Consider the following 25,883-nt stretch of genomic DNA (forward strand, 5'->3'; position numbering starts at 1 on the left):
CTAAGCTTTCAAAACCACTCACGCAACCCCGTGCAAGCATGCTTCATACTTTGGCACGTTTATGGGAAAGTCAAAGCTTGTTACAATTGATTTATTTACCATAAGGCTTCATAGATAGGGCCAGTTTCTCCAGTGCCTTACCCTAGGACATTATTTCCCCCCTGGAATAAGCCAAGCCCATTCAGAACTGGCCTTGCTGGAGGAAAAATTCATGTTTCTCCTCCCCTTGGCAGGACTAAAACGCTGCCCGCATGTGTCCAAGTTATTTAAGTTCAGGACAGAAAGCAGAAAAGCTTCGCCTATACCCAAGCCCTCAAATCTGCACGCGAGTTTTAGATTAAGCAGTCTGTTTAACACTGATGCAAAATAAAGGGCAAGCTCCAGGCTGGGGATCTGAGCCACGCTGCAGGATCGGGGCGAGCCGAGAGCCCTCAGTGCGTGCCAGAAACACAGCCAACCTGCAGCGAGGTTCCAGTGGAAACCAGGCGTGAAGAGCAGGTCCACCCCCAGCTGCTGGATTCCAGCTTTTGTTGGACTCGGATGGACGTGTAACGCAACTCCGAGCAGAAGCTGCCAGCCCCACGAGGCTCTGTATCCTGCACCCTTAACACCTGTTAAAGGGAAACCCCGCTTGCCTGCGTCATCTACTCCGATTTTTGGGGACCCTCCTCAGGTGCCATCCCCGTGGGAAGGCACTGCACTTCTTGAAATGCGTATTTTAAATTTCATGTGGGTTTTCAGTGTCTCTCAGAGCAGATCTGGAACCACATAATACACCAAGGCGACGCAGCTGTGGCACAGTGTGGTTTGCAAATTTCGGTGAAATTCGGGTTCGTCCTCTGGGGAGCCTTGAGTTCATCACCGTAACCAATGGATTTGGAGCCGCTCAGTAAAACAGTTGGGAAATTGATATATTGGGCTGGCTTTGGGGGTTTTCTCCCCAGCACGACTTGCTGGAGTTGAGTGGCTGCCAGGACAGCAGCCGCAAGGAACGGGCCCCATGCAATAGGGACATTAAAGGACAGGAGCGACACCAGCAGAGGCATGTTAAACCTCAGGACTCGGTAGCTTCACAGGCAAAAAGCATCTCCCACTTCTCAGGCTTCCTGCGAAGCTCTTCCTATCTCAGCTGCCACACCGGGCACCCAGCAGGGCACCTGCTGCAAACAAAGTCCTCCTTCGCTGTGATGATACCAGCCTTGCTTTTGCGGACTCCAAATCCTACTTTTGAAGCCAGCAAGGGAAGAAGACATGAAGATACGATCCCAGCTGCTGCTCTACCATCATCCCGCTCTCCCCAGCTTATCACATTTTGCATATGTAAAGACCTACAGGCAGAACACCTCTGAAAGCAGACGGACACCAGACCAGGCTGCAGCCCCTCAAAACCAGTGGCCGAGGCCGGCAGCGTTAGCTCAGCCAGCAGCAAGCTTTTATCCACGCAAAACGAAAAGCAGGGGGAGCTTGGGACCGCTTTGAACTTGCTCAGCACCAGGGGTGGAGGAGCTTTAGCTCTGCCGTGACCAATGAGGGCTTCAGGATGGGTGTGCAGCCCCCAGAAAGTGCAGCTGTTCCTTAAACATCGCCTGAGCTGGTACCTCAGCACCATCTGTCTGGCAAAGCCACACATTAAAGAGTCACCAAACTGGCATACTCGTCACTTGGAAAACAGAAAAAATCCCCTAACACAAACACAAATAATCTGCTTTTATACCTATTTAAAAGAGGAGTAGCTTGTGCAACGTAAATAACGTGGCTTTAGACAGAGACCTGCGCGGGGAAGGATGAGACCGAGGTTGTCTGAGATGCAGGTGGGGAAGGAGAGTGCCTGGAAATGAGCTGTTCTCCATGCTCAACATTTCTCGAATCATTTTCATATTAGCATATCTCTAAGTGCATATAATTTTCACATCAAAGAGTAATTTTTTAGGTATTTAAAAAAAAAAAACAACAAAAAACTAGGATTGAAGTAGAGAATAATTTCTTTGCTGAAATCTTTCAAGCAGCTCCTCTCCATGGCATGACAGAAAAATTACAGAGGAGACAGGCGTTAAAAAAAAACTCTTCCCTAGAATTCAGATTATTCTTGAAGCACAAGGTAAAAAAGACTCAGCCAAACTGCAACAGAAAATAAGAAAGCCCTGCGTGCAGTCTGTGGTTCAGGTTCAGGCTGCCACGAGAGCATCAGTGGTGGCAGTGGCACAGGGCTGCTCCTTGCAAGCCGTGGCTCAGGGACGCAGTGTAGGGGGAGCACCAACATCCCTGCGGCTTAATTCGGGAGCACTCCGCACCCTCTGCCCCTTGCTTGGGGGCTAAAATAATCAGCAATTAGGATGGGGAGGAGGAACTGGGGATGAGCCTGAGCCCTTCTGGTCTCCCTCCCACCAGCCCTTCCAACACCAGCAGTAGGAATTAGCTCCCACACAATACCCAGCGCTTCTCTCCAGCCCCGACCGGGTCCCTGCAGGGCCTGCTTGCTCCCCCCACGCTCCCAAAATGTCTGGCGAGGCTGGCCCTCGGTGCTCTGGTCCGGCTGCCTCAGAAACCAGGCTCAGGCAGGAGCTCCCCTTTAATGAGCTTTTATTAAAAGACTCTGTTACAAATAGCCACTTAAGCAAGTGAACCTTTGGAGCCTTTAGTCCATGATGTCAGTGCTGTGGCTGGATGTTTCCCGGGAGTATTAAACCTGATGCTAATATAGGTCTGCGCTGTATGACAGCTATAAAACTCCTTAAGCACACCAGGCAGGAGGCCAGCGTGCCTTTTTGTTGCCTATCGGGGCTTGGCTAAAGGTCTCGCGCACCAAGGCAGCGGCAAGCAGGGCCCTAGGCAGGGATCCAGCTCTCGCTCAGCTCCGTTGCGAGGCTGGAGGATCCCCCAGGCTCTGCATCCCTCTCCAGGTGATGTCTCGGGGCGATTTCCCATCTCTGAGCCCCGCACGAGCGTCGCCATCTGCACGGTAAAACACGCCGCCTTCTCCCAATGTCCTGACCACGGTCAGAGGCAGAGGAACGCCCACCATCTCTAAGCCAAGCAGGCTCACGGGGACACCCAAAACCACCCATTTCTCCAAGCCCGGCTGCTCGGCGCGCCCTCCCCAGCTCTCTGCTCGCTCCCCTAGGGCCGCACGCAGCCACTGCCACGAACCACCTCGCCGCCCTGCGAATCGCGCCCCAGGTACACGAGGAACGCGAGCAACGCTTGCCACCGGTAACCGACGGCAAAACCGACAGCAGGACTGGCTCGACCCACCTGCCCGCTGGGAAACGAGATGCAGAGGGCACAACCGCACGCATTAATCATGTTCTAGCCGGCAGCTTTCCACCAATAGGTGGCACCAGCAATTTTTGGATGGGCTGCAACATGGTGCTCGTGGTCCCCTTCCACAAGGCACCCAGCCCAGCGGCGACACACGGGAGGATGGATGGGCCATCCGTGGCGATGGCAGCACCCAACCCCTCTTTCTGTTCGAGTCAGGGAGAGGTTCAGAGCCCCACAAGCCTATCTTTCTTCCCCCCACACGCTTATTTTAAGGAGTACTTCTTACGTGAGCGAGTCTTTCAGGGAACAGAAGTCTGGATGCAAACAGATGAGAAAATTTTGTTTAAAATGGAGGCACAGCCTGAGCCTCGGTGGAAGGGAAACAGCAATGGTACTATTAGCAAAAGCCAAAGCTTCTTGGAACTGAGCGTTGTGGCCACACATGGAAAAATGTCTAAGCTATAGTCTAATGTAGCTTAAATACACCTGGTGTAAATGTATTACCTTGATTAGAGAGTCCAACAGAAGGAAACATCAAGACACACGTGCCCAGGACACACGTGCTCCATCCTTGTACACAAAATAAAGGAGAAGCCACCCAGCCTGGCCAAACCGAGCTGGCAGCTCCACGAGCCTGATGCTGCGCTGGGGAAAAACAGCCTAAAAATCAGCCTCTGACCAGCAGCCCCCCGCAGACTACAGGTGCGTGGTATCTAATGACTTCAGCTTACAACGCCACGCAGCTGAATCCAGCCTGTATAAATTATTAAAGAGTCTGCAGAACATTACACAGTTCATGTAGTTAATGATTATAGTTCAGCGTCTAGGTCAGATATAATTAGATGTTACATTAAAATAGCTTCACAGAGCCATTTATTCTGATTTAATTACTTAAAATGATAGTATAATGAGCAGTGCTTTCAAAGAAAAAAAAAGAAATCTTTTAATGAGCTCATTTTAAGTTAATATAAGGCAAATTAATCATTTAACAAAATGCAGTAAAAAAGACAAGTTCATATTTTTAAAAATGTTGTTCCTATGTCAAAGAGGTTATTTTGATGGCATGCTGGGAAAAAAACATACAAACGGGTGGTGCTTGAGACAAAGCTGTACGTTGTACATCTGGAACGTCTTTACAACATGTTTTCTTCCTTCCCCAGATATCCCTGCTATGTCAAAGTCCTTTGAAATACAACCTGAGCTGCAGATTTATGACCATCAAACTGCATCTTTATTCCAATGTGTAAGAGAGCAAGAGCCATGCAGAGCAGCTATCTGGAGGAGGTGAGCTTGTGATGAAGGGTTAATCACGAGGTGGTTCATTAATCATTCAATTGCTGGCTTGGAAAATTAGCTTTCACTTGTTTGTTTGCTCAAGAAGCGATAAGCCCGTTCCTTTGCTAGCTCATCTATTTTCTTCCCTTTGCATTGCTTTTAGCGATTTTAATCCTTTCCCGTTTTTGTAATCAGTCGTTTCAGTGTTTTAGCAGGACGAGGGAGCAGCAATGAGGAGCGGGAAAGCAGCAGCTCTCTGCAGGAGGGCAGCAGGCTCTGGCTCAGCACCGTGGCAGAGAGCAGCCCCGTCCCACGGCCCCCCTGTCTGAGCCAGGACTGCCCCGCTCCTGCTGCGAGCACAGCTCCCTGCACTTGCACGTTTGAATAAACAACTATATTGGGTTAAAAAGTGACCAGAAATGTGCTGGTGGGGTCATACTCCAGCCGCCACCACTTGCCCTCCTCCGTCCCCACCTGAAACCGCAGCCCCGCTGATGGCAGCTCAGGTCCTCCCGGCCCTCTCACTGCGAGCCCTGACCTCTCGTCCGCCCAGCTGAGCCTAATGAGACCCAGCTACTACACGAAACAGCAAATTAGCTCTTTTCCCACTGCCCAGACCGGCTGATTCTCAGTTGCAGAGAGGCAGGAGCAGTCCCCGGTCCTCGCAGGGCTGGGCTCAGCACCCTGCAGCATCGCTGAGCTCCGTGGATGGACCCAGAGCTGCCGTGCCGCCTGCAACGTGTGAGCCAACCCTTCCCTCCTCAGGTCGAGTTAGAACAGGACCAGATTGCTCCCAGTAAAGCGATCAGCCCAGACCGCCTTCACAAAGCCCACAGATGTTTTGCACTCGTTCTTTTTGCAAAGAAACTAAGCTAGAAATTAAAGAAATCCGAATTTCTTCCCCAATAGAAATTAGAGAGCTCTTCGGGGGGGACAGAGGGGATCCTACTCCCCACCCAGACTTTTTTCTCTGTATCAGCAACAACGCAAGCCCCACTCGATGAGATGTTTGCAAACATTGCTGTCGGGTTGCCTGCAGAATGAGTGGTCTGAGCTCAGACATTTTCTGGATACCTTGGCAAAAAAACACGAGCAGAGGCTGACTGCAAAGCAGCAACCGCGCTGCTCCCACTAGGAACATAAATAATTTGGGACTACACATTTCTTTCTTAATGCACAACCTCTGTTCCCAATTAGGGAAGGCCAATGGCTGTCAAAGGCTTTCCCTCCCCAACAGCAGCGACAGGGGCAGCACTTCAGTGCTATGACAGCACCACGGGGCTCATCTCGTGCGCAGGTGCTCACAGCGCTCGGACGTACCGACCCACCCGTTTCCCATCCCGTCCCTCTCAGTTACTGCAGTTTAGGTACAGCAGAACTGGGATGCCTCTCTCCCGTTGCTTTTTTTTTTTGGTTTACTTTTGGGTTTTGACCCCCTACCCAGCCAGCTGCACACCCTTGATGCTGCCCCGGCACCGTGTCCGCGGCACTTCAGCGGCATCAACCAGCACAGGAAAGGTGCCGCAGGGCTGCGCACCGAGCCTAACCACGTCTCCAAACAGCACCACTTCCCCTTCTGGGGGCTAAAACCTGGATTTCTGAGAAAAATGCAACATTTCAGAGCAGCAAGAATCATGTAATGCAGCCATTAATAAGGATTTCCAGACAAATCTGACTGGAGAGATAATGGGCTTAAACAAGTAGAAAAAAAAAACAAAAACAACAGTTTCTGCACCAGAATATTTTTCTTGTTGTATTCACTGTAATTACTTTCTAAACGTAGATCATTTTATATGATGCAGGCAGCAGTGTTCCAGAGCTAATCAGGCCATATGTTTTCACATTTTGAAAGGAAAACTAATTAAAAAGAAATGAAAAAGGTTGGTAAGGAGGGCTGTAGGTTTGGGTCAGAGAGGAGCGGTGAAGGAATCCTTCAGGAATGTATACATTCACTCTGCTCTGCGTTTTGTTTTCAGAATTGTTTCTGGCAGAAACCTAAAGAAAAATATGAACCAGATGTACAAGGAAATAGTTTCTTCATCAGAGAGAAGAATAGCTCTCTGTCTGCCAGGAGATTTTAGCCTTTACATTTTCGGAAGGTGATGTTAAAAATACCCTTCAAAGGTGGCTTCTCCTTCGGCAGAGCCCAGGACGTCCCAGCCGCGGGAGGATGAGCAGCTGCTGGGAGGGACAAAGGGACACAGGGGACAGACAGCTGAGTGACTTCTCTTCCATCACCTCGTCTCCTCCATCTGCCACTGACCTGAGGACACCACTCCTCTCCCACCCACTCCAGGGACACTGCTGTGGCAGCTGCTCCACACCCTGACGGATAACCAGGGTCCCCGTGTGCCCACACCGCACAGGGTGACAGCACAAAGCACCTCTCTGCTGTCAGAGATCATCCCCACAGCCGTGCCACAAGAGGAAAGTACCCCAAAACAAGCTGGTGTGCTCCTCACAGCGAGGAGCCCAGTCCCCGAGGAGGGGAGGAACTGAAGACAGAGGGGTGGGGAGAGGAAAAATATACATATATATTACATACATATACATTCCCTCTGCTCCGAAATGCTGCCTTCTGATGGAAGTAGCAGCAGACAAGGGAGCAGGTGCTGCGGTGCTGCTGTACCTCATCTCAGGGCAGGGGCACCCCACAGGCACCCACCTGCAGGACCCCAAGCCTCTGCGGAGCTCAACGGCTGGGTATGGGGAGCTTAAGCAGGAGTTAATTAGGACTGGAAGAGAGCAAGGGAGAGCAAACAGGGAACTTCAATCTCGTTAAATACACCTCGAGGATCCGAGTTGCTGTACCTGGTTGTCAGTGGTTTGGCCAAGAGGAGCCCCTCTCACCCTTAGCCTCTCTCCAGCCTTCCCCCAACAGGGGCGAGCCTCACGGGGGGGTTTCCTCGTCTATTTGGGAAGGTCAGAAGCCTTCCTGAGCCCTCCCAACCTGCCCAAGCTCTCCCCTTGCCTGTCACACTTGGATCCCGTGCAGTGAGCAGGGTCTGTCTGCCCCCGACCAGCAGTGCCCATCAGCCTCCTCACTCACTGAGGACTTTTTGCCCCTTCCTTCCCCCAAAAGCCCCCTCCATTTGGCTGCCCGAGGTGCTTTCCCTTAGTAGCAGTACACACAGGCTCCACGATCAATTTGAAAGGGGAAAAAAAAAATTAAAAAAGATGAGTCACGCGTGCGGGTGATGTTTTTATCTCTTGAAACTGGGGATTTTGGGGGGAATGCATCAGCTCAGATTAGCAGCATCTCTGGTGAGGATTTCCCGGAGCCAGTGTGAAGCGATGGCTCAGAGCAGAGCTGCTGAGACGCCCAAAGACCTGTCACTGCTCAAATGCTCACCCTCACCCCGGCTCCGGTCACAGCTCTCCCACCACAGCACCTCTGCTTCTGCGGCTGGTTGCTGTCTGGAGGAGATGGGTCTCTATTTCTCAACAGTTTTTATTAAAAAAATTTTAAAAAAAAAAGTTTCCTAGGCTTTCAAAATTTAAGGTAAGAAAACGCAAGACCTCACTACAGTAGTATCACAAAGTCTTTGTTTTCTGGCCAGCCCTACTTAAAAACAAACAAATGCTGCAAGCTCTGAAGTTGGCTCGGCGTATTTGCTTTGTCCTCATAAGTCATGGCACTAGCTAACACTGAAGGCGTGAAGTTCAGCTTTCTGCACTGAAGAAAAAGACAGCTTCATCTGTATGAAATCCAGCAGCGTCAGCTTCCCAGGTCTATCACAACTCCCCATAAATTTAAAAAGCTTTGCTATATTTCATGGAGCATCTCAAGCAGCGCAGATTTCACATGGGACACCAAGAACAAAAGTTAAGCAGCGCATGTTTTGTGGTGATTGGCAAATTATCAGGTCATTGCTCCAACTTCCACAAACATCAGCAGCCAACAGCAATAAAAATACAGGTTTTGGTCCCAGGAGCTTAAAAACTATTTTCCAGAGTTCGACTTCATGACAAGATGCTCGCTACGACACCACAGAAGCACCGAGCTGCTTAATTGGAATAACACAGATGCAGTTCGGTTTTTAAGTCAATCAGAACAATAAATATAGAACCGACAGATTTTTGCAAAAATTGCTTAAACTTTTAGCCTTTTTTTCCTCATTCTTTAAATGCATTTTTCTCTATTGCCAGTAAGTAACCCTGAAGAATCCCATTTCTTCTGAGGCAGGGTGGCATTACTGCCAGGAAGTGTCCACAGGCAGCTGCTCTTTGAGTTACCTGGGGTTTGTCTTATTCAACTCTTTGAGCAGGAGGAAAAAAACTCAAGGCATACAAATTTCATTCAGATCCCCATCTGATAGCTGAACCGGCGTACTTACAGGATGGCTATCTCAAACCCCAACATCTCCCTGACAATGATATCAAGAAAAAACTCCAGGGGTTTTGTTAATAGAGAGGAACTTCAAACACTCTTGATTCCTGGATTTAAGCAGCCAGTAATCCTATAGGGCTGATTTTTCTGTAGCTGGTGAGAGCAGATACCAAAGAGTTGGTTCCCAAAACACTCACAAATGATACTGATGCTTTTTTTTTTAATGCTTGCTTGAAAAACAAGAACAACCAGTGGAAGAGCAGCCCTTCCCAGCGCCCTGCATGCCACCACGGCCACAAGCCACTTCCCATCCGGGTGCTGCCATCGCCCACGCTGGACCTGGCACAGCCAAGGGGAGAAGGGACAGTGATCAGGCACCGCAGCAAGGCTCACACACAGCTGGCAGAAAGTCATCGCTCAGACAGAGAGGAAAATAACATCTTATTTACTGCCTCTCCTGAGACCTCGCTGAGGGCTGCGCTCCCGGCTGCCAAATGCAGCCCCGAGCACCATCACACGCTCTCCTCACCTCGGTACCAGCACGGCCATCCCCAAGGGCAGCAGGAAGATGGAGCCCTCCTGCCTCAGGCTGTGGCAGCCCAAGGATGCTTGCTGCAGGCACCAGCCGCGGGGCTGGCTCAGCATCGGGCTGCGGACGGCCGGGGCGACATCGCCTCGCCCCTGGCAAGCGCCCTTAGGGATGGGAGAGGAGCCCCCACGAGCTGCTGCCCCGCAGCGCTGCCAAGAGAGCCAGTGCTTTTAAAAGGGACCCTGCCTCCCCGCTTCACGTTCCTGCTGAAAACATCTGGTCCGCTTGGCACCTATGCTCCAGTAAATATAGCACACCATCTTGCTCGCGGGCACGGTGCCACCGCGACAGATGGATATGAGCACAGGCAGCCAAGAGACCTTGTATCAGCATCAAGCGTGTTTGCTAAGGGCAGGATTCGCAGCCAGAAATGTCAGAATGGCTGAGTCTCCATGCCTATAGATACCAGGGAAGCGAGACTGTGCTGAACCAGCTCTGGGCAGGATTAACTTCGAGACGAGGTGGGGGGAAGCTAATTTCTGTGGCTCTGGAGCATAAGTTTCTGGTCGCGTGGGGATGGATTAGCTTCTGGCTCAGGGATGTTACTGTGGCTTCATCCCTCTTCCAGGAGGGAGAACCTACATACATGTGGTACCTGGCCCTGAGCGTCCTCTCCATGCCCGGCCTTGCTGACAAGTGATTGACCCGGCCATTATATTCGGGGGGTGATCAGAGAACCAAACACGCTCTGCACATAATCTCTGCTCTCTAATCCCACAGGCGCTTACTGCGGAGTAGCTCGGCCGGTCACTTGCAGCGGGGCAGAATGACGTGGTACCAGCAATTCAGGGAGCTTGCTGGAAACTAGGAGCAGGACAGAGAGTTTTCCATCCCACCCGCATTATATCTTGCTTTGCTCTTTCTTCAGCTGGTACTTCACGAAAAAAATAAAAGCAACACACACCCTGAATGAGAAAGGAAGGAGAGTTGGCAAGAACCAGCATGTCTGCACTTGCTTTAAATTTTTGTATTTATTAAAATACTCTGGAAGTCTCCTGCATTCCAGCAGCCTCTGGAACAGCACTGAAATAAGTTACATATTAGGAAATGCTCCACTTCCAGCAGCCACGGACAAATGCAGCTCCTGAAATGACCGGCCAGGATGGGCACAGGATAAGGGGCTGTACCTCACCTTGTCTGAAGTACCCGCATTCTCCAAGGGAGCTTTGCAGTTTGAGCCCCTTTTGCCAAAGCAGGAGTCAGCCACAAGTTGCCTTGAGCCCAGGCACAAGAGTGCTTCAAGATATCTTTCTTTATTGTTTTGAAAAAAAGATTAACTTTGTCAATGTGTGAAACCAGCACATAGATCCCACTGGAGTCACTGGGAGCCTTTCCACATCAGGTCAAAGCCAAAAGCCCATTAAGGCTGATGGAAATCTTTCCTTTGGGTGTTATGGGATCTTTTGGTCCCAGCCAAGCTGCGTCACTAAACCTAAGCCAGGCTTGGTGCCTATCACTGCTATCTTTCAGCCTGCCTAAAAAACTGTAAACTCTTCAGCCTTCACCGCCTCCTCCACCTCTGCATTTAGAAGCAGGGGTTGGCAGAAAAGGGGCAGGGAGGGGAAGATGACAGTAACGTGGGCTGCTGAACCTCCAGGCCCTGAGAAGCCCCTGGGGCGCTCGGCTGGTGCCCAGGCCACAGCACGCCCTGTGAGTGCACCGGGGGAAAGTCACAGAAGGGGCACGGCTGCCTTCATCCTTCCCAGAGAGTGCTGCTGTGCCCTGTGCTCCACGAGAAGCGTGGACTTCTGTCAGCTTCCCTCTTTGGGGGCTGAACTTTGCATTGGAGAAGGATGGAGAGCGGAATCCTCCCTGTGTTTTCTATAAAGAGCTAGATTTGGGCTTTTAGATGAAAATAGACATTAAAAAGAAAAAAATAAACTATTTAGGAAGAAATCCAAAGCAGACCTGAGGGGTGCAATGAAGGCTCACACAAGAAAAGAGGAGAAAAGAGCAGGAAGTTGCCCAGGCAGCAAGCAGAAAAGAAGGATAGGGGAAAGCGTCCTTACAAGTACTGGAGAGGAAGCATTTTGCACAGGAGCGGGGTAAGAATGTCACTACCTGAGCAATAGGGTTGCTCGAGAGCCTCCGATTTGCCATAGGCACCTTTTAAAAAGGCCTCTACTATGTGAAATGTGGATCCAGTGTTGACTTTAGGAGTCCATAGTAGTTCTGGAGACAAAACAGAGGGCAAACAAAAGGGCCTGGCCATGGGCACAATAGAAAATGTACCTTTAGCCTTTCATATCGGGGGAAAAGTACAGGCCTGTGGGTCCAGATAACTGAATTTCCTAAACGCACACAGCTGGTTTCTATACACCCCACGGCTCTAGCCGACTACCAAAACACTCTGTGAATATCATGAAGTGTCACAAGATAGAGGAAGCATGTGTCCAATAGCTGTGCCCTGCTACAAGGGCTGGCTTCCTTTATCCCCCTGCAATTATTTGCACACAGCTCCGTCTTACTCAGCAGCTTTGTAGTGCCCAGACTTTGGAGATTTACCTCTTCCATTTACTTCCTTTTTTCTAGTTCTGAATATTAAAGCCTCCGAGATAAAAAGAGGCAGGGGAGAAAAAAGAAAAAAGTAGTCTTCTCCTGGGAGGTATGAAGAAGAGGAATAAAAGGACACCAGAAAAAAAGTTTCTCAGCATACCGTCTTTGCATCCTTTATTTTCCCCAAGACGCACAGAAACCAGTAAGCAGTGAGCCAAAAATCCCTGGTCCCAGGACACACTTCCACAAAGCATCAGAAGTCATCGGTAGTGCTCCCAGCCCCAGCAAAGAGCAAGGATTTGTTATTGATTGCCAAAATAGACCCAAACATGCTACTGGTTAAAAAAAAAAAAAAAAAAAAAGAAAAGAAAAAAAGAGAGAGACCTAGAAATTGATATAATTCCCAAGGTTGGTAGAGGAGGAACCTAACTCAGCTTCCTTCTGGTGCTAATAATTAGAAGGACTTGTGAGGCCTGAAGGGGAGATTAGGTTGTTTACACTTTTGCCTTTATCAAATAAATTAAGGTCTATCTGAAGCCAGCACAGATTTCCCAGGAGGGCCATGTCTCCCGCTGAGCAGGTTATCTTGTGCACCTTGGACTGATGCAGAAAACTGCCTTTAAAGGATACAAATGGGAAGGAGCCTGAACTAGCTCAAGAAGAAAGATCAGCATCTATGTAACTGCACCCAGAGCTGTGCCTGGAGGAGACTGGAGCATCAGTCCTGCGTCTGCAATGGGACCTCACCAAGGAGGAAATAATAACAGTGCTTCTGGTCTGCTAAATAGGTGCAAACTGCATTGCCTACCTTAGTTCTTCCCTCCTGCTTTTGGAGGCTTGTATGGCTTGGTCCTAAGTGACACGCTGTGAGATTTTAATAAGACTGCCCCAAAAGGGCGCTGCTGTAACCTTCTGCAGCTAACTTCTCCAATTTAGGTGCTTTACCTCTGAAATTTTGAAGCCTATTTTCTTTTCACTGTAGCTTTAGTGAAAGGAGCAAATGATTTGTAATGGCAGTGGTTACTCTGCAAAGAGGCAAGTGAAGCTTTTAGGATTTCATGCCCTGGACCTCAGGTAACTGCTTTGCACTGCACCATAGCAGAGACTCACTCAGATTTTGACTCTACTGGCCCATTTATTCCACCCAAATTAACACACAGCCCTATTACAGCAAGGTGCTTCCCCACCCACAGCACAGAGACCCATGGATCACCATGGTGAGCAACCCTGACACCAGCCCCACTTCCATCCCGTTGGCTTTGGCCACCTTGTTATTGCAGCACTCCCTGAAACGGGGCAGAAGAAGGAAGCACACCGCTCCTTTCCCACCTCCCATCATCTCTGCACCTCTGCAGCCTCCACACATGGCTTGCGTGTTTTCCCTTCACCCCCAGGGCCTTGAGAAATAAATGCCTTTGCACCAAACCCTAGGCAGACAGCAAAGCCCAGAGATGAGAACAGCCTGGTATGGCTGCTTTTTCCTTTCAGATTAAGCATCCCTTTGGAAAGCCTTGGCTTCATCATTAATTTCACCCATTATCTGCTTCTAAAATGAGGCACTCGTGGGCAGGAGCAGCTGGGAGCAGGAAAGCCCCACTGCTGCCGGGCTCACCCAGCCGATGGAGCTAAGCTGCTGGACGGAGAAGTGGACAAAATATTATGTGCAAGGTTGGATTTATTTTATACATATACTTCAAGTAGCTCTGCCTGACCATTTTCTCAGTCCTGACAGGGGTGACCAGGACTGGAGCCCCCAGCTCTCCATCACATGCAGCAGCACGAGTCCCTCGCAGGGCATTGATGGCAAGTGCCCGTGCTGCAGGGGCAGCGGCAGAGCCCTCACTCCCACCAGCAGAGATTGTTAAAGAGTAAAAGAAATAAAATGTTATGGTTTCAGATTCCCTTACTGTCCAGTTCTCAATCCAGTTGTTTCATAAGCCGAGAACAGTGAGTGTTATTGGGGTCAACCTAAATGTATAGGTGAAAATGCTCCTGTAACTTAGGAGAGGGGTCTGAGAATGGAGAGGCACGGAGGTGGGAAACGACTTATTGCTTCGCAATAAAGCTTTTAAAGAAAAGAGAAAGGGGGTGGGGGGAATGTGGAAAGAAAAGAGCAGCAGGAGGCCGTTGAACAAAGAAGATTCTGCCCAAATTGCCAGCGAGAGGCCCACAAGTCAGCGGGGGGCTCCCAACGGGGGAAAAACTTCCAGCAACTCTGAGGATGTTGTGAGAGCTCGAGAACGCCGTCGGCAAAGCGGGAGCAGCCTTCCCTGCTGCTGGGGCCCTCTCTCCATCTCCTCGGCACTGAGGATCACTGTCCGTGAGGTGTTCTGCAGAGGCTGCCCTGCCCCAGGGGCTGGGCACGTCTGTCCCGGCCCCAGCAGCCCACACCTGGTGGGCTCGGCACCCCAAAATGTCCCCTTTGCCCACAAGGAGCTCTGGGGCTGCCCGCAGGCAGCACGCCTCTCTCCCTCTACCGTATCTATTACCTCCCTGTACAAACGTGTTAAAAATAATTTCTCACTTTGTCAAGCGGTGCCTCGACGTACGGACTGGCCTGCTGGTCAAAACGGGCAGTAAAAGCTGACCTATAAATTCCTGCATCTCGGTGGCAGGTGAAGGTGGCTGCAAGTCACCAGGCGCCCCTCAGCACCAAGGAGGCTCCGGGCCTCGCTAGGCCCAGCACCAGGAGGACCCTGAGGTCAGGTCCATTCTTCTCTTTCAAGACACGATTTATGGGGAAGCTCTCCTCCAGGAGATTGATGAACAAAAGGGCTGGATCAGCTACTGTATAGTCAGGGGTGAAATCCTGGATCCTTCAAGGTCAGTGGCAAAACTCTCATTGACTCCAGCGGCCAGCCCTGCTCTGCGCTTAGCTGGCTGCACTTCTACATAAAACCTGTGTGTCCCAGGGACAGATGTCAGCTTCTCCTTCAGCAAATACACACCACAGTGACCCCCCAGAGGAGGTGCTCGAACTGTCTGAGCTGGGAGTCCATGCACAAACACACACCCTTTTCCAAAGGGCTTTAAATCTTGTGGAGTTGGAGGAAAAGGCAGTACATTAAAAGAAAAGAGCATAAATTATTCCAGCCTTGGGGCAGCAGTGACTTGCCTTCCTGCCAGCGAGCTCTGGAGGTTTTATGTCTTAGTTTACTCTGGTGATTAATAAAACATCCTGCACTTAATGCAACTTGTCAACCTCTGCATCCAGGAGAGCGCACGTGTCCTGGAGAGCAGCGGCAATGTTCTCAATTATTCGTTTGCTCCAGTGCAGAGCGGGCATTCAGGGTTTGTGCAAGGCAGAGGCTAACAGCGCAGAGCGGGCACTCAGGGTTTGTGCAAGGCAGAGGCTAACAGCAGATCATTTGTGCATCTTACACAATCGATACGAGATGGCACGAGCACTGAATGCCAATTTGAAGCCAAGCCAGACAAGGATTAACCAAGCTGCTTTGGGTACGGCCAGGCTGCACTACCCCTGCACCAAGGCTAAGCAGCAAAAGCCCTGTTTAAAATGGATCTTGCTGCAGAAGTACCTGCTTGCGGTGCTCTCAGCCTTTTTATTGCCCATATGGTTTCCAGCTAAGCTTCTCCCATGCAAGCATTCATCAGCTCCACGCTTATCTGCATCCTGGCCAGTGCTGACTTTGCATTTTTAAGATGTCAACGGAAGAAACATCACACATGTACTTTAGCATCATCATGTGTCAGAATCTCAAGGTCCACAAATACACTCCCTCCTTCCCCTGCACTTTAAAAAAAAAAATACCATGTAAGCAGTTTTGCACTTAAATTTTCCTTCCCAAACACTTCTCTCCGAGCTAATCTTAATGCTCAGGAGAGATGCAAGTCAGATGGCACGAGAAGCAGAATTTTCTGCTTCCAGAAGATATAGCACGTTCCACCCCAGCAGGCACGCTCATTACATGTGCTGGTGATGACTACCCCAGAAGAGCCTCCTGCTGAGCAGAAACCCCCGCTCCCCTCCCCATCCCACCCAGCCCTTGCAGGGGATACAGTGCAGAGCAGCAGCCCCAGCACCCTGCTACGGAGCTCTGCTCGCTTCAGGCTCACCCCTACCTCCCAGCCATAACTCACTTGACCATGTACCTCACCTCTCTGTTTAATGAGCCATGGCCAGAAGCTAGAGAGAAACACATCGTTTTTTAAAGACATGCCAGGTTCCCTGGAGCCAGAGGCTGCAGCGGGGCTGTAGGTCTGTCCCCACCCTGCTGTAGGACACGGGCACCCCCACGCTGTGCCACGCTGGCAGCAAATCTCCCTCAAGTTGGCTTCCATGACTAAAGGGCCTGTGAAAATTAATTCACAGGCACTGAAGTGTCTTCACGCTTCTTGCAGGAAAGAAAAAAAGAAAAGAAATGGAGTGGGTAATATTCACAGGCTACAGTTTTTCAGGCAGGGCTTCATCAAGCATGCAGCCTGTAAAAGGAAAAGGGCCAGGTGGATGCTCTTGCTACCTCTGGAACGAAACTCACTCCATCCAGGTTTGTGTTCAAATTGCTTTTCCTAATGTACCTCCAGAGATTTTTTTCCTCTGTTGTTACTGCGCAAGAGGATTTGTAAGGGAATGGAGATTTAATCTATTATTGATTATTGCATTATTAAAAAAGTAAAAATAAAATTAAGTCAGTCTCTTTGAAGGACGAGGTAATTTATTTTAAGAAACTCTTAAGTTTCATAGTGACTCTTAAAAAAAAAAATATTGCTATTCCCTTTCCCCAGTACAAATCTTATTGCCAGAGATGAAGTTTTACTCCTGTGCTGTTATACCTCATTACTTTATCCTGTGAATGCCCACTACCATCACCACTATTGGACTGTCACCAGTACCACCTACGTCACCAGTTGGTGCTCCAGCAGTGCTTTAGGGTGGTGAAACAGGACAGACAAGGAGCTGAGGTGCCAAATCCAGTCACCTCTGGTACACTTCTGCAGGGGGCTGGAAGCAGCCCCGAGCAAGATAATATCTGCACACAGATCTGTGCAGCAGCAAACCCGCCTGCTGGAGGGTGATGGTGCTTCAGCCCGGTGGGTGCCAAGGCTTCCTAAAGCAAGGTGCCAGAGCCCCAGCAGCTGTGATGCAAGCTGGGGACCTCAGCACTGCCGGAGCCACGCTCCCCTGCCAGCCAGGCTCACCTCACTCATGTTATATGGAACGCGTTTTTACAAGCAACCCGATATTAAAGTCAGGGGGTTTCAGTAAAACGTGTGTATTAGGGTTCACATCATAAAAAAATACACAGGATATGCAACACAGTCAGGCTAACGTGGCTGGAACCTTCCCTTTTGGTACTCTTTGTTATTTTAACTGCAAATCTAAATCTACTTAAAATCTAAGCACTGCTTTAACAGAGTAACATCTCACACAATTAGGCCTCTCAGCGCCTTGGGATAAGGGTGCAATAGACATTAAAGCCTTGCAGCTAGGTTTTCCCTCATCACCTGGAGGGTCACAAACAAAAACACGCAGATTAGTTTACAGAAACTTCATTTAAGGTGAAAAATCCTGTTAGCTACATTCACTAGATTCTTAACAGATGTGCTGGAGCCTACAGCTGTACACTATGGCATCTTCTGTGGGAGAAGGCTCTGCTGAGGAGCCAGCCCCAGGGCAGGGGACAGGTGGGATGCATGCAGAGAAAACAGCTCTCACCCAAAGGCCAGGGAGATAAGAAAAACGCTGCTCTGGGTGCCTTCTCTGCTCTTACAGGAGTATTTAGTTTTTGCAGACTTTGCAAACAGCTCTGATAGTTCTGTACACCTTCAAGTATTAACATTAAAGTGGTTTTCATTTTAAAATCATATACACTAAAGTCCAGCAATAGATAATGGATTAACAGTTACAACAAGCAGTCCAATAACCTCTCAGCATCTTCCAAATAGATCTCAGGAGATACTCACCTGGGCACAGGCAGACCCTGGTGCAGAGACCCCTCTCCTGGAGAATCCTAAATTGTTTGCACAGCTCAGAATAGACACAAATGCAAGTTACTGGACTCCCTCCCTCTCAGGACATTCAAGAGCTCACAGGGAGATGGGAGGAAGAAAACAAGCAGAGTGAACACTGCAATTGTTTGCAAGCAAGCATGCAAGTGTTAAAGTAAGCAAGCAATCAGGTGCTAGGTTTAAATGAACCACACCTTGAAATACTCAATCAGTTAACTGTTAACATTTGCTTCTAGCATTTTGTTAATTAGTCCATGAATGGCTTCTTTCATCATCTTTTTTTAAAGATCTTCTCAATTCCATCATCTTAATTATTCACCTTCATAAAGAATCACCTCGGTGCAAAGGAAATAAAAGGTTTTTTAAGGATCAATAGATTTTCTCTTTTTTCTCCTTTTCTCCTGCAGCATGTAGGTTTTTTGTCTCTCATTGTTCGTTGTCCAAGAGTGAACTTACTGGAACAGTGCTAGGAGTTTTAGGAGATAGGAATTTAGGAATAGATGCTCTCAGGCTAATTAAGACACTGGTGTATGAAAATGGGCACATGAAATAGGAAAGGATTTCTTCTCTCCATTTCATGTATGCATGTTTGGAAGTAAATTTCCTTAGTATTTGACATTTCGTCTTTGAAAATCAGCAACATTCCTGCAGGATCTGCTGGAAAGATGTGCTGAAGCTGGACAATCCTGAAAGTAAGGCCGCGAGAACATCTTGGATGAGTAGGAAAGTGTCGCTCGCACCCTGATAGTTCTTTTCTTGATTTGAGCTCAACACAAACGTTCGGGCTCCGTAATAACCTCACTCCTGGGGAAGTGCCTCACCAGCCCCAACAGGTACGGGAGGCTGCTGGGGGCTGAGCTCGTGCTGAGCCAGCACCCCAGGATGCTTCACCAGAGCTCGTGCAAGATCCAAAAATCAGATCCTTGTGTTGACTTCAGTGAACCCAGGGTAGTGGGAGTGGGAGATGGCTGCGGCCAAACCTCTGTCAGCCCACCACAGGCGGGCTGGGAAGGAAAGTTGGAGTCAGCAGATCCGCTCCCGTTCCAGGGAGACCAAGCTCCTACGTGCGTGCACATCGAGGAGTGATAACATCGATGCCTCTTCTGAGACAGCTTTAGGATTGGCGTTGGGCCCAGGGATTTTGCAACTCACTTCTACTCCACACAAAGCACTGCCTTGAAATATGTTCACTCCACAGATACTTACATTTTCCCTTTATTTTGACTTTGGGTACAAATACTTTGCAAGGAGTATGTCCCCACTCTTTCCTCCCCGCTCAGTCCCCACATTACTAAGAGCCCTTGGTAAAGCTCTTTTCCATGCTAAATATGCATCCAACCACTGTTAATGAGCTTTGGCCAGCTCGCAAGGAGTTTTGACAGGCCTGTTGAACCGGTGCCAAGCAGAGATGAATGTTTGGCTTGGACCAGCACAATGCTCTGTTTGTCTCATTGTTACATTGCAAGTGTTAGCAAACTAATGTGACAGGATGTAGACGCACACAACTGAAAAATGACTGAAAATATAATTCCATGTCAGCAGTGACTCCTGAAGGATTATTTGTCTCTGGTGACTTTGAGGGAACTTTTCCTTACGGACTCAAAATAAAGACAGGTCTGTGTGCTCGGGGAAGGCGATCAATTAGTTTTAAAGCTAGATGTAAGGAGCTGCACTCCACTCTCGCTTCCTAAGATTTACTTCTAAATCAACCAGGCACTCTACCACAATCCTTTTCTTTTTCTTTTTTTTTTTTTTTTTTTCCCCAAAAAAGCCCTGCAGCTGGCTGCTTGCACAGCCTGGTAAGAGCCCAAACTCTGCTCTGCTCCCTGCTATAGGGATGTGCTCCAGCAAACCCTTCAGGAAACCCTCTAAGCCCACAGGTACAGGAATTGCCAGACTTTGAGACAGTGCTGTTTGAACAGACTTCATGAGCAGAGCAATGGATCATCTCAATACAGACAGTGTGAGGAGTGGAGAACCATCCCTACCACGCATCTCCTCGCTTTCTGGCACTCCGCCGTGTAGGGAGACCTGGGGAGCTGGAGACCATCTGAACCGTCACGTTTAATAGCCACGTGGGGATCCATCTCCTTATGATCTATAGCTTCTGAGTTTGGGGAGTTATTTGTTTTTAATTGTTTGTTTGTGTGTTAGTTTTGGAACTGATCTTCATCCTTGTCTCTGCTGCATCATTTTTTTCCCCTTAACGTCAGAGGAAGGATTTTATCTTTAAAAAAGCATATGTATAGGCAGCCTTGTGCTGTTCTTTCCCATGAGGAAACAGGGTCACACAGGAATCTGTTCAAAGTTACCTCCCGATGTCTGTCCTCTCCAGACGAGGAGGAGCAGTAACCCCAGTAACCCAGCGTCCTGTCTCTGGCAGGGTCCGGCAGCAGAGCATGGAGCAAGCATACGGTGGGATTTCCCTGGGGAACTCTGGTGCTGAGCAGCCCAAAGCTTTCCATCACTGTGAGCACCACTGCGGTGTTTCTGGAAGTTGGTGCAGTTTTCTTTCCTGAATGAAAGGCATTGTTTTAGGACTTATTTGAAATTTTACCATCCTGAAAGCCTAGCGGCAGCGATTTCCACACATAGAGGACACACTGTGGGAAGAAGCACTTTTGGTTTTGCTAGTCGGAACCCTGCCACCATCCTTTGGGCTATTTTGGTGTATATGGTAATAGGGGAGGGCCTGCTAGATTTTCAAAAGGTATTTAGACCTCTGAATGTTCAGATAAAAATTTAGCGAGACTCACAAAAGGTACTTAAGTCCCGTTGAAAGTCAGGAGGAGCTGAGAGTCTCATTTAAAGCTCTTCAGTAAATCCTACTAAATGCTTATCTGTAGCTTTCAGGCCTCATAAACCCTTGTAGATCCAAACCGTGTTGGTAAATGACATTGTTTATGTGCAATATAGGTGGATTACCATCCCACCCCTAGTTCAAAATTACGAACTGTAGATGGACCCACCTCCCTCACGGACTACTCTGCTTTGCTATATATTTGTTCATTTGTTTCTTTCATTTTTATAGCCAGCATTGCACAGATAAATATGTATGGCCAAAGTCGACATACTGGGGGCTGAAAAGAGACAAACCACAAACATTTATTTGGATTCCGGGTGCGATATTACAAATACCAAAGTTCGTTATAAAAATCATATAAAAGCCTCTGTAGCATAAGAGCAGCTTTGCAAATCCTTTTAATTACATCTATATTTTCAACCGCTGACATGTCAAAAGGAGATGAGATGGTGCTAAACACATTCAGTTTGTTGTGGTTTCAGTCAGTTTTTCAAATCACAGAAAGGTTTTAGAAAAACTTGAGCCTCCTTATCTTGTCATGGGTTATTTTTTTTATTCATGAGACAATTTAATAGCAACAGAAGGTATAAATCTATATTTCAGTCTTAGGAAAATTGCTCAAATTCTTGTCTAAAGCTCTGGAAGGGATTGACAGAGTCAGCGGGTTGTCATGTGCGGACTTGCATGCACAGATGCTATCGGTTGTGGCTCTTTGGGGACGACGACTCCGTTGCTGCATGTTCCACTCATGCAGGGAACAGCACAAAGCAGATCCACTCTAATCCCACCAGAAAGGACTACAAACTTGGAAAAAAGACTTCTTGAGAAGTGTTGTTTTCATTTTGTAAACCTCTGGTCCATTTCTGTGGGGCTTTTCCATGCTCTCCTAATGAAAACTGTTTCCCAGGAGCCCCATACTGCTGTTGAAAGCTAGGGGTTTGGTATGCACTGAAAGAAACGGCATTGCATAAAAAAGATAGTGATGGAAAATTTTAACAATGCTGATTGTTTAGGCTTTCTTCCCCTTCTCAAAATGAAACACTTTTTAAATCAAGCCTTTTTTTTCACCGAGAGCTTTGTGAGCACATTTTTTCACCTGGTTCCAATCTGGACACTATTGCAACACAAACAAAGAGTGAGAGCATCCACCAAGGGAGTGAGCGAGAGCATGCTTCTGGCACAGCAAACCTCGCTGCTTCCAAACTGTCCACCAGATCCTGCAGTGGATCACACAGGAGCGCGCAACAAATACGACTCTGTACACGACAAAAACCCCCGAGGCCCGGAGCAGCTCGGAGGGGTGGCAGCAAAGGGCCCTCCCTCCGCTCTGGAGGTTTGATGGCTGCAAGGCACTAACACTTCTTTCTCCCTGTCGATGGTTTAATGGGTTCACACCAAAAAAAGATGCCAATTTGGATCCAGCACTTGCTTAAGAAACAGTTTCTTCAGAAGAAACCCCAAAAAATGTCACCGAAGAATAGGACTGGAGGGCTCAGGGCAGCTGTTGACCCAGCCCTGCAGCTACTGCAGCCAGGCAATAGCAACCGAGGCTGGGGGTCCATACCTCACACACCAAAAACATCTCCAGCACGCTCAGAGCAGTAGAGAAAGGCCACAGCACTTACAGGCTTCAGGAAAAGAGCAGATGAGGGGAAAAGTACCACCAATAACCCCAAACCTCACAGCCCCAGCGGGGTTGTTGAAAAGTGTAGAAGGCCTATAGCTGTCCTGTGGCACTCACAGGGCTCCAGCACTCACTATGCCCCATCTGGGTGAAAACCAGCCCCAAAATTCATATATATATCAATGGTACAAGCCTCAAATCCCTCATGGTCCAGCTCAGGACCAGGACAAGCCCAGACCCATAAGAGGAAAAAGGAAAGTTCAGACAAACAGGGGTCCCTTTCCCACCAGGTATCCTGGAGCCCGTGACGTGGAGCCCGTGTCCCATGCCGCTCTGCAGGCCTCTCCACTGGCTTATCAAGCTCCGTCTTGAAACAATTTGGGCCTTGAACAGATTTGTTATACAATGTAATATGGAGAACAAGGAATAAAGATGAGGAAAGGCAAAATTAGATTAATGCTGTAGATAACTTTTGAGTATAACTAATGCCAAATAGCTGGAGGGCGACATGTCAACAATTTAATAGGGCACAACGTAAAATAATGTTTTCAAAACAAGCAGTTCATTGGATGCTTCCCTTTTGAATCAGATAAAGCGTATCACTGCAGAGAGATTTGCTTTGATCTGCTCTGTAGCAGAAGGTCAAGGGTGTTTAAACCAGCTATTCAAAGCTTGCGAGTAATAGAATTAAACGGCTCAGATGACTGGATACATCCCCGAGTTCTCAGCATCCTCCAGATGCCGGGCCAGGCCCCGGGGTGGGAGCATTCGCTTTGCCCAGCATCGCTGCAGGCAGCTCCCAGCCATGCTGAGCCCACAGCCAGGATCTGCGGGGCTGCCCTGAGCACCCCGCCGAGCTGCCAGCCCTGGGACGGGGCACCCACGAGGAGAGGGCTGGGGTGAAACAAGTCCCACACGTCAGTCCTGGGCACAGCCAGAGGTTTGTGAAACCTGGGCACCGCAGGGATTTCACCCCAAGGCAGGTTTCCAGCTGGATGGACGCTGGAGGTAACAACCCCAAACGCCGGCATGCCTTCTGCTGTTTCTCACCCACAGGGCACGGGGGGGCTGTGCAGGGGGTTTCGCTCTCACCGACCTCCTCTCCATGGGTCACTTGTGCTCCCCTCCAGGAAGGAAAGACTGGTCAAATAGGAGGTGGAAGGATTAAAACAGAGCAACAGGTGTGCGTCTCATTGCCATAGTGTTTTGCTGCTTATCTCTGCTTTTCCAACCATAAAATCAAAGCAGGCTGGGCCAGCCCATCCCATGCAGACCTGGCAAAAGAGGTGCGGTGCAGGAGACCTCAAGGCCCAGCCGCAGAAGATGCCATCTCCCAACCCAAGAGACCATGACTTCGGGCTTCTTCTTGGCAGGGACGCTGCGGTGTGCTCTCAGCACCGTCCCAAAGCACAGAAACATATTTTAAGAGCAAGACCAAGTGAAGAGCTCTTGCAGGCGCCATGTGCACAGGCACACGTGCACAGACACAAACACAGGACCGAGCGCTGCGAGACGTGCCGTGCACCTCAGCCACCGCCTCACAGGGCTGCAGCAGCTGCCGGCGCAGCACGGGGTCCCCGGGGACTGCAGAAGGACAAGTGCCACGATGGGGCTCATTTGTATCCGGTGGCACCGCGACAGCACGCCACGGGGTGGGAGCAGCACACGGCGGGGGCTACTGCGTGCACGGGTACTCGGGCGGACAGGGGCAGTCACACAGCGGTCCCTCAGCACGTCTCCCTGTGGATCAGGTGCCTCGTGAGGATTTACGGCCTCACCTGGTTTGAACACAGCTCCCCGGAGCCTCCCACAGCCACAGGACTCCAGCTGTTATCCAGTTCTGCCAGCCGCACCGAGGCACGGCTGGGTTTGTTTTGCCGGCTGTCACGTCTCAATTAGCTGTCACCTCGGCAGGGCAGCGCGTGGCATGGGGCCACGGGGTCTCCACAGCTTCGTAACTTTGGAGTGAAAAGGTAAATCCATCCACAGGGCCCGGATAATAGGGCTGCCCTTTCCCTGTGAGGGGCTGGCCCCGATCAAGGGGGTGGGGGACCCCAGGTCCCCCACGATGAAGACAGCTCTCACCACCCGATGGCCTGAGCAGAAAGGCAATGAGACAGAGACAGGGCTCGGCAGGGACTGCCCGGAGCACATTTATCAGCAGCACCACTAACGAGATGCTGGAGGCAGGTGGGTGCCGCTGTGCTCAGCCCCAGCCCATGGAGCTGCCTGCCAGAAGCACTCTGCCCTGGGGACCGCTGTTTAAAAGCGAAGCAGACACCGAGAGGCCCCATAAATCCTCCACCTGCTGCTGCTGCAGCAGCCCCATCCTCTCCCCTGGATCCCCGCAGCCCCCAGCTGGCTGTCAAATGCCCCCGTGCCCCCCAGCACTGGGGTCCCCCGGGGCTCCCAGCCTTGGGCACGGCGCAGACATGATTTTTCGGTTGAAGCCCCGCGGCGGCAACTGTCCGCAGCCACGGGCTGCGTGTGGCGGGACGAGCTTGTGAAAGGAGAGCAAATTTAGCCCCGACTCATCTGGGATAAATTTGCCATATTCGCAGCAGGGCTGCGCCAGCTGTGTGTAGCTGTGTGGCAGCGGGGAGGGTGTCAGTGCTGCGTGCCCAGCCCCGTTTGGTGGCGGTGAGAGGCATCGGGAAGGTTTCCGCACCCAGAAGGCTGTCCCGACGTTTCATTGCCAATTGCGGTAATTGATAAGGCGGCTCACGAAAGCGTTAACAAAGCTGAATTTGACAAAAGCAGAACTGAAAGTTTGTGAAAACGGGAACGATTTTTCCACTCACTCTAATAGCTGGACACAACTGCTCGAGCCAGGCGGATCTGGGGACTGCTCAGCAAGGTGATTAGGGGTGCATCCTGCCAGCTGCACGGCATGGAACAGAGGAGAACGCACTTCTGCAGGACACAAATATCTGGGCTTCGTCAGCCAAGCCCGTGGGTGCCCGAAGGGGCAGGAGGGAGGGCAGGAGAGCTGCAGCCCGCGGGGCTGGGGCTCTTCTCCTCCCACGAACCCACCAGAGAGCAGCTCTGGGGGAAACCCCGCCTTGCTGTTCCTGTTAGACTAACACTTTACCTGCGAAATGGGGGTAGGAGGCTCTTACATGTCTCGTAGGAGGACCTGGAGGAGGTGAGAGCAAACAAGGCAACAGTCGGCTGCAGCCTTGCTTTGTGCTTTCTGTCCATGGGCACGTTTGTTTAGGGACCGGGGGGGGCTGCAGTCACAAATTTAGCATTAACGCAAATGCCCGCTTCATCAGTTTCGAGGGTGGGTTTTCTTTAAAGCTTTCATCCTGGCAGAGATGTTTGAGGAGCTAAAAATAGGCAGCAAAGTCACGTGAAAACCTCCGGATGTGAGAAATCACATAAAAGATACGAGCGTGAGTCCTTGTTTCCTTGGAAATAATAGTAGTAGTAATTCCTGAACGCGAGGCTGTGATGGTGAGATCTAAAACTGGCCCCATGCCCCTGGGGTGCTCCGTGAGGGTCCGGGGCAGGGCAGGAGCCCAGTGCAATGAGA

General features: G+C 49.9%; 1 long non-coding RNA gene across 1 annotated transcript in view; it reads right to left on the minus strand.

Moving 5' to 3' along the window:
• LOC121075445 overlaps nt 1-18,054 on the minus strand; it is a 46,684-nt gene extending 28,630 nt beyond the window's left edge. The window contains exon 1 of the long non-coding RNA XR_005822968.1: nt 17,877-18,054. This is a non-coding gene — a long non-coding RNA (uncharacterized LOC121075445). The remainder of the gene's footprint in view (nt 1-17,876) is intronic.
• Nucleotides 18,055-25,883: the final 7,829 nt, after the last annotated feature.

Source organism: Cygnus olor, chromosome 10 (genome assembly GCF_009769625.2).
Source record: "Cygnus olor isolate bCygOlo1 chromosome 10, bCygOlo1.pri.v2, whole genome shotgun sequence".
Taxonomy (NCBI): Eukaryota; Metazoa; Chordata; class Aves; order Anseriformes; family Anatidae; genus Cygnus; species Cygnus olor.